At 27.7% G+C, this 15,159-nt stretch overlaps 1 non-coding gene across 1 annotated transcript; it reads left to right on the top strand.

Annotated features, from left to right (window-relative positions):
• Window positions 1–371: 371 nt before the first annotated feature.
• Window positions 372–478, top strand: LOC133793300 (small nucleolar RNA R71). The gene has a single exon (XR_009874750.1). It is a non-coding gene; the product is annotated as a small nucleolar RNA R71 (small nucleolar RNA).
• Window positions 479–15,159: the final 14,681 nt, after the last annotated feature.

Here is a 15,159-nt window from a genome sequence, read left to right as displayed (position 1 = left end):
GGACATGATTGGGCATTATGGCACGGACTAGAACATATAGAACAAACATCTTTTCTTTGTTGTATTGGAGAGTTTATAGTTTGGCTTATGGCTAAAGCTTCTACTTTTCTCGCTAATTTGTCTAAGGATGTTCTTAAGTCTAATTCTTCTTTTACTTCATACCTTCCTCCTCTTTTTGGTGAATTAGTTGACCTAGACCTAGGATCAAAATAATTCCATTGTTGTGAATTGACAGATAAATCTTCAAGGGCGTCCCACGCCTCTTGTCCTTGAAATTTTAAAAAATTTCCAGTATGCATAGATTGAATCATTTGACGATTAGAGAGAGAGTCAAACCATCATAAAAATATTTTACAAGTCTCCATTTTTCAAAACCATGATGAGGAAATTTTAATAATAAATATTTAAATCTTTCCCAACATTCATAAAACTCTTTATTATCTTTTTGAAAAAACTCAGAGATTTCTCTCCTTAGACTATCAATTTTAGACATAGGAAAAAATTTCAGCAAGAATTTATTATAAAGTTGATCCCATGTAGTTATAGACCCCGTGGGAAGGGAATTTAACCAAACTTTTGATTTGTCTTTTAATGAAAAATGAAACAATCTTAGTTTGACCGACTCATCAGAAAATTTTTGAAATTTAAATGTTGAGCAAATTTCTAAGAAATCTTTGACATGCATGTAAGGATCCTCTCTATCTAACCCATAAAAAGATGGCAACAATTGAATGATTGATGGTTTGAGCTCAAAATAAGTAGCAGAAGTTGTAGGAAGAACGATACATGAAGGAGCATTAGATGAAATAGGTGCAAAATATTCAAGCAAAGTTTTTTCAGGCACAACATTTTCATCAACAGGATTAGCAATCGGTTCCATGATGCTCAGATTTTTACTAACACTTTCAATTTCAAACAAAGATAAACGTCTTTTTACTAATCGTTTTTTAGATTTACGTTCCCAATGATACATACAATTTTCACAAACAAGGCAACAAGGATAATCTCAAACAAGCAATTTTCTGATGTGGAAGATCAGTTAAAACCGCAACCACAGAGCATACTTATAATTTTTAGAGATTTCACAACAATATAATTCTTATGGTTTACTTGTCCCTAGGCCTATTTGATTCCACTTACTCGCGCACTACTAACAACTCCTCGAGGTTAATTAGTAGAGGCGGATTGGGAATTTTCCTTTAAGCAAAAATTGCTTATGGTGAAAGGACAAGATTTAGGTTTTTTTTTTTTCAAGTATTTTTTACAATTATAGGATAATATGATTAAAGGTAAAGAAAAATAAGGCAAAATTAAATAAGACTAAAATTTAGGCAAGAGTAGGGAGGCATAGCATGCCATCAACCATAACAAAATTAAGGTAAAAATTAGGAGGCACAAGTGCCATTAACTAAAACATAAGGTAAAAATTAGGAGGCAAAATTGCCATCAACTAGCTAGGAGGCAAAATTGTCATCAACTAGTAACTTGCGGAAATTAAATAAAAGAAAAATTACAACAAGATAAATAAAGAAAATTACAACAAAGGTTAGGAGGCACAAGTGCCGTCAACTAACAAAGACATACAAGAAATAAAAATTACAACAAAATTAGGAGGCGCAAGTGCCGTCAACTAAAAAATAATAAATATAAATATATAAGTAAGTTTTTTTTATGGGTGGTAGAACTGTCCCAAATTTTCTTTTTATCTTTTTTTTTTAGTTTTTATAGATATATTTTTGTATATATAATTTTTTTTCTTTTTTTTTGTTAAGAGCAAAAATTAAAATAACTAGTAGAAGAATTTACTAACATTGAGATAAATTTTGTTTCTTTTTTCTTGCAACTCCCTGACAACGGCGCCAAAAACTTGATGGACCCAAAACGGATATGTTTTAAAAATTTATACTCGCAAGCGCATGAATCGTATATGGAATATAGTGTTCGTGTAAGCACGAGATCGAACCCAAAGGAGTTGTCTAAAATAAAAAAGAAAACTATTTTAAATCAAAAGTAATAAATTCTAACCTAGCTCCAAAGATTGATGAGTTTTAATATTATGAATATAAAATAAAAGATTGAAAAATAAAGTTATTTAAGATAATAAAAATAAATCAATAATGATTTGAAAATAAGTGTTAAAAGAAAAGATTATTAAGATACTAGAATCCACAAAATGTAAGTTTAATAATATTTATTAGTATATATTGATTCCCAAGTTTTAGTGATAGTTAAAATAATTCAAACTATCATTTTCCAATAGATTTATAATTTTAAGCACAAATTACTTCTAAAAAGATTGGATTTTTCTTCACTTTTCAAAATTATAATTTCAAAACATTTAGTGTAAATCAATCTAATGAAATAACAAATAAATCAATAAACATTATTTATAAGGAAAAACATAATATTTTTGTTCTAAGCATGGATGTGTACAATTTAATGACACATCTTACACAAAGAATATTATGTTTTTGCAAAATGAAGAACAAAGTGCATATTATCTAACAATCCAAAATATGAGATATTAAAGATGAAAGACATATATGAAGAAGAAAAATTCATAAACTTTGTTGCAATACAAGGGAAATCAACATACAACATAAATATTACCTAGTTACAAGTTGCTTCATCATGATCTTAATAATCTTATGAAAAATATTAGAAGCACATAACTAGAGTAGAAATTACAAAATAAATGACATACTTACTTGCAAAATGCTCTTGAAAAACCCAAAATGGAAGAGAGAATGGTAGAGAGAAAGTGGGAGAAAAGAAGATGGTAACAAAAAATTAAGCACCCTAAAATGGTCTTGAAACTCCATATTTATAGCCAAAATGAGATTATTAAAATAATCAATTTAAATTAATTAAATTAATTAGTTTAATTAAATAAAATAAATATGGTATGTAGAGGTAAATTATAGAGTGTAATAATGATGTTGTGGTGAAAAATGTGTAGAAAAATGGGTAAAAAGTGTGGTATTTTTAAACAAAAGGGACAAAAAGTACATTGTGGGCTCAAGAAGCATCAAAGGGGCTTTGGCAGGGAGCTAGGCCAGACGGCTGCTAGTGTGGGCATGAAGGCTGGCGTGTGGAGGTTGGGTGAGGCAGCAGTCAGGTGGCTACTGGGATTGGGGCGTCAGGTGCATAGGAGGCATGGGCCTGACCGGGGGAGCATGGACTGGCACTGCGCATTGGGCTTGGGCCGTGAAGCTGCTGGAGCTAGCTGGTGCATCAGGCGGGCTGGGCTCATTTGGGCTTTTAATTAACAAAAATGTCAATTTCTTTAAAATTTGCCACTTTTTCTTTCTTTTCTTTACTCTTCAAATCCCAAAAAAATTACAACTTACTCCATACAAAATAAACATAAATTAAATCAAAATAAAATATTTTCAACTATAAAATAAATCATATTAATTAATTGAAAATATTAATTAAAACTTAATTTAATTTAAACATTTAAGCTCAAAATTGCATCTTTTTACTCCCAACTTAACAATATTAATTTTAAATAATTAAACTATAACATTTTACAATAATATAACTATAAAAATACACAAAAATATATAAATTAAAATAAACCTAATAAATTCAAAATTACTTATAAACTTAATAGATCAATTAAAAACTTAAGAACTAAGCAACAATCAGGATACAAAATATGGTAAAATAACTCTATTTTGTAGAGTTATCACGTGACACACAATATTTGGGAGAAGATTTCCATAAGACCCACTTCGGGAGGAAGCGAGTACTCATCAAGTTCAGAAGAGATTTCGTGCTCTTGGTGTTTATCAAAATTAAATTATTAAAGTGGAGTACTTCAAGGTTGTGACAATTATTTAGAGGGAGTCTAAACTTGTATAAGTCAATTGCTTATTGTATTCTTGAGACTTTAGTAATTGATTTTAACTATGGGTGTGGCCCCGTGTACTAGGCTTTTCGAACCACGTAACAAAATTCTTGTGTCACGTTACTTTTAGTTTATTTACTTTCTGTTCGTATATTCTGATTCATCAGCAACCTGTCTTGATACATCAGAATATCTATCTGTTCAAATCATTGTTTAACTATTCCGCATTAATTAAATTGTTTGTTAAATTCAGTTGGTAATCTTAAAAAATGAAATTTCAAATTAGAATTGAAATTGCATGTCTACAAAGTATTCCTTTAAACTAAAGTATTCGACAAATGCAATTAACTTCATGATTTTTCTCATTGAAGCAAACTATGAAAGCAACACATCTTTTTATATCTCCAATTATAACATCTTCATCTACAACAAATTATGAACTTATTTCACTGATGTATTTGTATGAAGAAATTTCACAATAAAGTTTACCTATAAACTCTTGTTGAATCTCTCTGAACTTCTTTTTTGTATAACATCTTGAAATTGTTTCTCCATTTCATACACAATGATGCAAGAAATTTGTGAGTTACAAGAATTAAAATCTTTATAATTTTCCTTCTCTACCTTATCTCGCAAAACATTCTCATATTGTTCTACAAATTGCTTCAAAATAGTCTTTGAATTTACATACCCGTCAAAGAATTTATGCATGCTTTCACTACGCTGTGTGGTAGACATTCCAACCCAAAATGTATCCTTCACAAATGCAGGAACCTAACATTGTCTCTCGTTATAGAGTTTCAATAGCCGCTCATTGCCTTGAAGGTCATATATTTGTATGATTTTGTTCCAACATTCTTCAAAGTCATTCTTTGTTAGTGAATCATAAACAACACATGGTAAATAAGACTTGATAGAATGATAATGAGTGCACCCTTTTAGTTTTTCTAACAATTACTTCAAGCTATGCCACAAGTAGCATCGATGTTGTGTATAAGGAAATATCATCTCAATTGCATTCTGCATTGCCTTATTTTGATCAATGATTATTGCACGTGGAACACAATTGGACATACATGCAAGCCCAGACTTAAAAAGCCAAACAAAAGTCTTTGTATCCTCACTCGATACTAATGCACATCCTAACAATGTTGATTGGCCATGATGATTGAGCCCCCACAAATGTAGCAAATGGCATGTCATATTTATTTGTTAAATAAGTTGTGTCAAATGTACACTTTACGGGAAATACCTGATTATTTCTGGGCCTGTATCTCTTAATTCTTTAACACTGAACAATTAGTATATATATATAGCTAAGTTGTTGTAGTTTGAAGATGCAACAGACATATTTTCTGTTATAATATAAAGTTATTGTCTTACAAAATAATTGCAACAAAATAAAATGTTCAACAATAAAATTGAACCAACGTATCAGTTTTGTGGGAATTACATTTTCACATCTTGCTAAAAGGAAATCTTATCCGGGTAATAAAAGCATTAATTTTTTAATACAAATACATTATTTGCTAAATGTAACTATTATATGTCAGGTATAATTAATATTTCAATATTCTCGTATGACATCATACTTTTTTTTTTTTTCTTTTTTCACTTTGCCATTTATTTAAACATTATTCTCGAGTTTCTTTAGGGTACATTTGTTATATGATTTTAAAATCTCTTTCTTAGTTTAAAATTATTTTTGGGAGTATTAAAATGAACTTAAAAAGAGAATACACTTTACAATTTGTCAAGGGCTGGCAAATTGTCTCTCTTGCCTCTAACTAAGGGATTTGGTTTGGTGAGAAGTCTAACTCATGTTTTGTAAATTTATATTTAGTGGTTTGGTGTTTGTGTTTCTAAGTGTATCTTATTTCTTAGCTTTATTTGAGGGTAATCTTAATCATTTTAAATATTTAAGTTTCATATTCTTTTAATCTAAACTTCATTCTAATTCTACTCCCACAAACTCAAACCTCATACCAAACACCCCTTAAGTGAAATGGTGTGTTTCACTCCTCTTTACAAAAATTTGCTAAAAGAAAAAATCATTAATTATTCAAAATTAATTTCCTAACAATTGTGTTTAAATACTTTCTTATATTCTTCTGGTTCTAATAAAAATAAGATGAATGTTTGGGTTTATTCAATTATTGAGTTTAGTTTTAATCAAAATTAATTTAAAGAAGATAATAGTAATTTATTTATTTATATATTTTTCATTTGATAAAAAGCTTTGAAATTTTATTTAATTAAAACTATACTAGCTAGTTTCACTCAAAAACGGCTTTATGCATTTACTTAGATTCACATATTTTTATTTTTCCCCTACACGTACATAAAAACAAAATTTTACAACCATATTGATCATGTTATAAAACTTGGTAGTATTAAACTTTTTTTTTTTTTCATATTTTCATTCATCCTTCCACGATATAAGAGAAGTAAAATCTGATAAATAATTAATCTCTCTCTAATAATAATTTTTTTTCTTCAAATGTTTGGGAAAAAATAATTACCACATCAACCAATTTTTTCAATTTTTCGAGGAAACACAGTTATAATGTTCAACAGAAATAGTTGATATTACATAAAGTCGTGATATATCTTACCAAAAACATAGGCAAAACTATATATTTTAAAGAGGAAATTACATTTTATATGGGATTTTTAATAGAGTGTGCAAAATTATGGTTTTTTTTTTTCAAAAAAAGTTAATTTATGGCTTTTTTTTAAGAATTTTCACTTTTATAAGTTTATTTTCTCATATTTTTGTATAAAAGTTGGTTTATGCCATAGTTTTACTCTTAATCAAATTTGGAAGGGTATGTTTGTAATTTGATTATTATTTTTTTAGGATATTTGTTTTTTTATATTAAATTTTTCTTTGGTTGTTTTGCAATTTTTTTTTTGTAATATGAATTGTTTTTAAAATTATTATTTATTTATTATAAACATGTATTTTTTTTTTTTAAGATTGTACGTTTTTTTTTCAAATCCTGGGTAGGGTAATCAGTTACTTAATTGATCTTAAAAAAAAATCCTAGAGCTAGGTTAAATATCATGCATCAGGAGGGGTAACCAGTTATCCTAAGATGATTAACTTTCTGCCATAAGAGGGGTGACGAGTTACTCATATTAAATATGAAAAGAAACATCAAATTTGAAGGAAAAAATGGAAAAATACTTCATTAAAAAATGAAGAAGAAGTAACTATGATTTTAGTAATATAAGCAACTAGTTACCTAAAGAAACCATAAATATACACACACAAGAACATGAAAGTAATCAGTTACCCTCTGAAATATACACACAAAGAATGTGAAGGTAACCAGTTACCCATTCACGTTTTCATATTTTTATTAGTTTTCATTCCAAATTTTAGTATTTTTATAAGTGTTACAGTAAAAAGAAAATGCTAAAAAAATTAATTTGAAATTTTTTTACATATAGTGGAAAAAACTATAAAAAAAATTACAATGATAAAAGATAATAAATAAATAAAATAGAAGAATAATTATGTAATGTTAAAATATATGTGTGAAAAAAATGAAAAAAAAAAAGAAATAGAATGAGAAAAGAATAAGTACAAAAATGAAAAAAAAAAACAAAAGAAATGATGAATGAAAAAAAAAATAGATGAATAAATAAGAATGAAAAGAAGAAGAAGAAAAATAATAGAAAAATGAAAAAAAAAATATGAATGCAAAAATTGGTAGAAAAAAATGTAAAAAATGGAAGAAGAAACAAAAAGAAAAAAAGCTCATATGTGTGAAAAAAGAAAAAAAAATGGAAGGAGAAAATAATAAATACAAAAATGAAGAAAAAATAGAATGAAAAAAAAACTGAAAAAATATGAAAAAAAAACAATACAAATGAAAGAAAAAAATAGATAAATAAATAAAAAAAAAAGGAAGAATGAAGAATGAAAAAATGGAAAGAAAAAAAGATGAAGGAAAAAATTGGTAGAAAAAAAAAAAGAAAAAGGAAAAAATGGAAGAAAAAACAAGTAAGGAAAAAAAAGAAAAAATAATGGAAAAAGATAAAAAAAAATAAAAATAAAATTACCTTCAAAATAAAAAAATAAAAAACATAACTATGATAAAAAAAAAAGTGACATTTCCATATTTTAGTTAGCTACTAATTGTGTTTTCCATATTTTAACTTTTTCTTTAATAAATTTCTCATACAAATTAAGAAAAGTATAACTCCCATATTTTTGCACATCTATGGTATAAAAATCATATTTTTTTTAAATTCTCTATTTTAAAGAAAGGAAAAAAAGTTTATGTTGAATTTTGTGAATTTTTGTTTCAGAAAAACACAATATGTGGTAAAAAAAAATTGGGTTTATATTTTTTTTAATTATATATTTTGTTTCAGTATGGACCATGTGTTTTGACAAATTACTTTTGAATCTTGTATTTTGTAATTTGGTTCAAGTAACCTCATAAACCCAATTTTGGTAAAAAAAAAATTGAATTAAAATCACAAATAATTTACCAAATTAACAATTTATAACAAAAACGCAATCATTCTGCCTAACTATGTTGTCGTTTTCAATTTTTTCTTCATCAAAATTAGATTTAGGAGTCTATTTGAAACATTTTATAAAATACAGAATTCAAAAAATAATTTGTCAAAACACATAATTTAAAAAATATTTGGGACAAAATACAAGGCCCAAAAAAATAATTGTTTTTTAAATGTTGCACCTATATTTGTATTTATAATTTTCCATATATATTATTATACTAGAAAACAAGACCATGCTTTGTGCGATTGCTTACTTTTTTTTTTAAATTATGTAAATCTAAAGAATTTTATTTTCTATTTAATGATATTTAACAATAAAATAGTAATAAGTATAAAATTTGAAACGTGATTACTTTCTCTAATACTTCTATGAAATATAAAAATTATTGTATTAAAATTTAATTTAAACTCTATTATATTATGGTATAAATAAGACTTTTACTCTTGAATTATTACAACTACCAAATTGTATTTCTTAAAAAATTTCGATAACTATTAAGCCTACCAAAAAAAAATTTACTGTCCAAAATTCGAGGATAGAATTTAATTATAGTAATAGTTCGGATCACAAATTAGAAGTTTTTATTATTATTATTAATTAATACTAAATTAGAAATGGTGTTTCGTTGGTTACTTCTCCTACTTTTTTTAAAAAAAATAATTAATTGTTATTATTAATAAATGTTGAAATATCTATATAAAATAAGATAAAAAGCTTAAACAACCACATTTTAGACAATATACAATTTTGAAAAGTTAGCATGCCATCTAATCACAATTGGGTCTATATAACTGCACTTTTCAGAGTCTTTTATAATAATTGAAAATTGTATTTATTTTTAAATAATTTTTGTGTCTGTATGGTTAATTTTGTAAGTTTATTAAGATTTTTATATTATGAGAGTGTGAGGAATTTATACGTTTTGTAGTCATTGAACATTTATTATATGAAATGGGTTAGCAAGAATTATTATATCTCGCAACACTGTTAAATTGTAGAGAGAACTAAATGTTGAGAAAACTTAGTAGACTAAAGTTCATAATTGACATTTGATTGTAATCAGTAAAAATAACTCGTGAATATATATCATTTGTTTTGGTCAACCCACGTAAAAAGTTTGTGTGTATTTGTTTTTGAGATTCTTGCTAATTAAACTGTTGTTGCTCAAAACATTTGTCAATATTAATGGTTCATACTTCATAAACCGTTTTCTATATGCATGATTAATTTAATGGTTTGTAATTATTATTATTATTATTTTGACTAAATTATTATTATTGTTGTTAATATTAGTGGTTTATAAACACAAATTAAATTATTATTATTAATGGTTTGTAAACCGTTTTTATATAGATAATTAACATTATGGTTTATAATAATACTTATTATTAGATTTATGAAGCATGCCAGTAATAATAATAATATTAAACATCAATATTTATTAATCAATGAATATGAATAGATTGATATGGCTATAATTTTCACATATTTGATTTTTAAATGTTAAATTATATTAACAACATCAATTTAATTTATATTTCTACATATATTGCAATTAATAAATTTGGTATTTATTATTATTACTTGTTTATATATATCTTATATATAATAAATATGTAGATAACGGAAATTTTTAATTTTAACAGTTTTTTATATTTTTTCGTTAACTTTAGCAGGATATTCTTATATATAACATAATATTCTTCTTTTTAATGGAAGATTGTAAATATGATTTAAATTTAAATTAAATTAAATAAATAAATAATTAAATAAATTAAAATTTGATATTTTTGAGATATTTTACAATTATAATTATGTAAAAATAATAAAATTATATGTTTTATAACTTAAATAAAATTTAATTAAACTTAAACTTTACTTAATAGAATAATATCATATTAATCATATAATATAATATAATATAATCTACTATCAACTAGAAACAAACTTCTTTAAAAAAAAAAACTAGCAACAAACATAAATTTAAAATCTATGTATAATATTAATATTATATTAAATATATAATATATAATCTCTTGTTATTACTGTCAAATTAAAAAACTAGAACAAACATAAACATAAACTTAAACAAAAATTAATTAATTAATTAAAGTATGATATTTTAAAGATATTTTATGACAATTTAAATAATTAAATCATATTTATTTAAAAAAATAATAAAGTCATACATATCATTTTTTTTATCTTTTAAATTTGTGTGATAGTTTATTTTTTATCAAGTGATTAAAGCTTTTTTTCTTCATCAAATTCACCAAAGGGCATTACGAGTTACATTAGAAACTAAAATTAGTTGATGCATGTATACTACTGTACACTATGACTTTTTCTATTCTTATTTTATTCTATTATTAATTTATTTTTAAATATTATTGTAATTTATATATATGTCATATGGTCATGTAAATATATATCTATGTCAATGTTGTGTTTAGATGTCATATATGTAGAGATTATTGACATAAATATTTATATATACTATAAAACTCTAATTCATTGTATTATATATTGAAAAAAAAAAAGTGAACCAGTTTTATTAAAATTATAAACAATGTTTTGTCCTAATTTTTTAATACATTTATGTCATACATTATATTAAACATATTTTATTTATTTTTATGATATTGTTTATTTATTTAAAATTTATATGATAAGTAAAAAATAATAAAAATAAATACATGTTTGAATAAGCATGTTTATAACTTTAAAACTAAACAAACGTGCATTACACATTACTTTTACATAGTATATATATATATATATATTGTAATGCCCCAAATTTCCTAATAAGGTTCAGGACCTTGAATAGGAGGTCGGGAGGGCCATAATTGATTTATTGTGTTATTAAATGATGATATGCATGTGAACTCATTTATGAGTAATTGGGTGATTTTCATATTTTGGTCATTTCGGGCATATTTGGCATTTATGTGATATGTGTGTGGTGCTTTATTATTGTTTGGTTATGCTAGGGTTACTCAGCACAAGACGGTCCTAGGAGGTAAGCTAGTGGGAAAGTCACAACGGGATTTATTCTTGACTTGGAGTGAGTCAAGGGGTATTTAGAGCATTACCGGGTTATTGGGTAATGAGAATTAATATTTGGTGATAAATTGAGAGTTAGTAAGATCAGGGGGAAATTATGGAGGTTTTGACTATTTTGCCCCATGGGAGTGTTTTTGGGACCCCGAGCGTTAGGATTCGGTTGAGGCTACTTAAGCTTGAAGTAACCTTTTAAGAAATAAAAAGAACGTTTTGTACGTTCTTTCTCCCTCAAAGTTCCATTTTTGTCTCTCGATTGCATTTTCAAAGGTAACTTGAGTTCTAGGACTCGGATTCAAGCGAGGATCAAGGCATAGCGATCCTAGGAAAGATTAGAAGCTTATTAGCGGGAGGATTTAGTTGGAAACAACTCAATCGGAGGTAATTCAAGTTTTAAGTTTTAAGTTTTATGGGTTTTGGATCATAGGGATGTTTGGGAACTTTGATTTTTGAGTTTGGAGATGTTTGGATATGTTTTTGGAAGGTTTTAAAAGGTTAAAATTGGGTTTATGGCTGGTTCTGGGTAGGGGGCCGCAACCCTGTTCTTGGGCGCTGCGACCCAAGCCTGAAGAAGCAGTTGGAGAGGTTTAAGGCGTGCTGGGCGCCGTGGCCCTTGCTCCTGATATGGCTGGGGGCCGCGGCTCAGGCAGGGTGTTGAGCCCGTTTGAATGTTTTGACCTCGGGAACTTGGGTTTAGGCCTCGGGATCATTCCTACTACCCCAATTAGTGGGGTTTGATATCTTGGAGGCTAGGTTTTGGTTCCGGGATTGGTTTTAGAACTTGAACTCATTGGATCACCATTTGTGGTTGTGACTAGGTTATCACTAGAGGCTTGGAATCGGGATCGTGCTTGTGGCTTGTTTATTGGTAACCTGTGCTTGGACCAAAGGTAAGAAAACGACACCCCATATGTGACATGCATGGTTATTCTTGATGCATGTTGGATGTTTAACTGTGATGCATGTGATGCACGAGAAACATGTGTTTAAGGCATGCCATGAATATTGAATATGAGATTGTTCAGAGCTTAAGTCTCTGTGTTTGTGCATGATCATAATTATGCTAGCAACTGTTAAGTAAGCATGTTGAATGCCTTACTTTTGGATATTTGACATATGATATATACTGGTAGCATTGCTTACTTGTGCATGGAACTGACTGAATAGTCAGAATTGGCAAAGGTGTCAGTATCAACTGTGAAGCTGTGACTCATTAGTCAACTTCGGCAATGGTACTGGGCACTAGTCACATAGTGTTGACTCATAAGTCAAGAACGGCCTTAGCGTGTTCAACGCAAGCCAATAAAGATTAGATCTAATCGACATTTGCATTAGATGACTCAACAAGAGCATTAATGCCGGACCGACCTCAAGTTCGATGAAAACTAAAAGCGCTTGTGTGACTTACCCATCAGTCACTCATGTGTTTAAGCTAGTGACTACCCATCAGTCACTCATCTGATTAGAGTCATTGCAGGAAAGTCTAGTTAACGGTTTCGTTACACGGCTATGGGCACCGAGCCCCATAGTGACTTGCTTGTCAGTCACTCATTATGGTTTAACATAACCTCAAAGTGATATTCACTCATCTGTTCAGGGCTATAAGCTCTGTATGATCATTCTGATCATCATTTGCATGGCTTTGGGTGCTGAGCCCCGCAGTGACTTGCTTGTCGGTCACTCAGTATGGTTTACCAGAACCTCTAGTGTTAAATCACTCATCTGATTAGGATTGACTTGATAGTCATCCAATCAAGAGGGCAGGATTTCTTATCCTCGATTCCCCAGTAATGTTTGAATTTATTTGCATGATTGAATAAAGCTATGTTTGTTAGGCATGCCAGATATGATTTGATATCATGATATGATTGTTCATGAGCATATTGAGTTTTCTTACTGGGCTTCGACTCACGGGTGCTATGTGGTGCAGGTAAAGGCAAAAGAAAGTTGGACCATCCTTGAGTTGGAGAGCTTATGTGACGATGTGTACATATGCAGCTGCTCGACCGCCACAGCTGAGGTTTGAAGGAGAGGAACTAGGGTTAAACCCTGTTTTACCGCTTAGATCGGCTGGTTGTAAATATTTTCTTGTAATAGACCTTTAAATTATATTTTTTTGGGATCCCAATGTATATAGTAAACGTTCTAGTGAAACGTTATATCTTAACCAAAATTTTTAAATCCCTAAACCGCTAATCATACTTAGTTACACGTTTGTGGCCAAATGACTCGATTATCGAATTTAGCACTGTTTACAATGTGCACCGTAACGGTCCCTGGAGTTTAGGGCGTTACATATATATATCTTCTATATAATAAGTGTGTTGATAACGGAAATTCTTGGTTTTAACGGTTTTTTATTTTTTTAATGTTAACTTTAACGGAATATTTTTATATTTAACAGAATATTCTTATATTTAACGGTAGTTTGTAAACACTTAAACTTAAAAAAAAAAAATAATTAGAAAAATAAAATATGATATTTTTGAGATATTTTACAATGATAATTATTTAAAAATAATAAATAATTAAACAAATTAAAATATGATATTTTTCAGATATTTTACAATGATAATTATTTTAAAATAATAAATAATTAAACAAATTAAAATATGATATTTTTGAAATATTTTACAATGATAATTATTTAAAAATAATAAAATCATACATTTTATAACTTAAATAAAATTTAATTAAACTTAAACTCACTTATTAGAAAAAATATCATATTAAATATATAATATAATCTATTGTGAATTAGCAACAAATTGATTTTTTTTTAAATCTAGCAAGAAACTTAAATTTAAAACCCACGTATAATATTTTATATTACATTAAATATAGGGGTCTTTGGCAAAATGGCCTCTTTTTATAGTGCAATTTGCACTATGGCCTAGTTTCAATAGTTTTTAGCTAAATGACCTATTTTATTAATGAATTTTTATATTACCCAATTTACCCTTAAAATAAAATAATAATAAATTAAAACAAAAACCCTAATAATAACTATTATCTTCTTCCTCTCACCCATCCACCGACACCCATCCACAACTACCCACTATCATCCCCCGCCGCCACCACCACCACCACCACCGGCGACCACCGCCCCCTACCGCCGGCGAACACTGCTTATCACCGACTGCCACCATTTTTACACAAATCCGGCCACCACTCATTCAAAAGGTTGGTTTATAAAGCTTTTTTTATTTTTATAAAATATGAGATTTTTGATATTGTTTTTGTAGATTTAAAATGCAAAATGTTTGTTTTAGTATGTTGAAAGTATAAGTAAGAATTTAGGTTTATTTCTGGAGTTTTATGGAGGTTAAAGCTTGAAAATCTGAAAAAATTAATAGTGGTTTCGGTTATTTTTGAGATAGAAAAATCCAGAATTTTTTGACAGCTTGTCTAATTTTTCGACAAGGAGTCTAAATTTTAGACCAGTAGTCGTATTTTTTCAACCACCTGTCTAAATTTTAAACCACTTGTCTAAAATTTAGACAGGTAGTCTAATTTTTAGACGGGTTGTCGAATTATCAGACATGATATTTAATTTTCAGACAGGTTGTCAAATTTCTAGATTTTTCAACTTGATTTTCATTTTTTTATATAAATTTTTAATCAAAGTAATACCAATAATTTGTATTTGTTTATTGTATTATTTTTTTTCAGATGTCTTTAAAAAATATTGTAATATTATGTGATT

This window comes from Humulus lupulus, chromosome 7 (genome assembly GCF_963169125.1).
Source record: "Humulus lupulus chromosome 7, drHumLupu1.1, whole genome shotgun sequence".
In the NCBI taxonomy this organism is placed as follows: Eukaryota; Viridiplantae; Streptophyta; class Magnoliopsida; order Rosales; family Cannabaceae; genus Humulus; species Humulus lupulus.
The sequence above is the reverse complement of the archived record's forward strand: the minus strand, read 5'-3'. Positions and strand labels throughout refer to the sequence as shown.